This window comes from Rhagoletis zephyria, unplaced genomic scaffold (assembly GCF_001687245.7).
Source record: "Rhagoletis zephyria isolate East Lansing unplaced genomic scaffold, Rhagoletis_zephyria_1.1 Rzeph_scaffold_01368, whole genome shotgun sequence".
Classification (NCBI taxonomy): Eukaryota; Metazoa; Arthropoda; class Insecta; order Diptera; family Tephritidae; genus Rhagoletis; species Rhagoletis zephyria.
Window position 1 is genome coordinate 66,487 of NW_016158452.1, and position 871 is coordinate 67,357.

Here is an 871-nt window from a genome sequence, read left to right on the forward strand (position 1 = left end):
AAACATTTTCATTTTTTCCTACCGAAAGAATAATTGATCGAGATTTATTGGGCGCTACCGGTATACAACTTAGATAAAACACCACAATTACCTTTTTCTGTAGCGTGAACTTTCTCATTACAAACACTTTCAATATCGCAATATATGTATGTATGTATACAATATTGTATGCTATATAATACGGTAGTAATTTTTTATTAAAGGTTTGTTGCTATAAGCAAGTAGCGCAGGCAAGTCGCACTGCGCTTGTGCAAGAAATAAAAATGCTCTAACTTAGGCCAACGGTACTCCGCATAATAAGTAAATAAATTCAAAGCTTGTATGAGATTTATTTTGGTATTTATGTACTCTTCTGTCAGGAAATAATGACTATTGTACATCCAGAACACAAATGCGATCATAAAGAAAATCGCATGAAAGTATGCGCTTTGTGTGTAGGGCTGCCAGACGTCCCGGTTTTCCCGGACATGTCCCGGTTTTAGACTATTTATCCCGGCGTCCCGGTCCAACCTTAAAATGTCCCGGGTTTCATTTAAGTGTCCCGGTTTTCGATTTGATTGCACAAATTTTGCTTAAAAATGACTACGCTGAGAGAAAAAAGGCGTTGTAATATTAAGAAAAATTTTATGAATTTACTGGGGGAAATAACGCATAGTAAACATGAATATGTTTTATTTGATTATCGTTTTGAAATGTTCGTACTTAAAAACAATACTTTCATACCACGCACACGTGGTGTTGAATCAAACTGAACATTTGAATGCACGTTAACATGTCTGGCTGTAGCTGAGTGCACGAAGATGCTTGCCACAATTTGCTAATTTCCAGAGCGTCAGGGTTCAAATCCCATTACAGACAGCATGGAATTTAA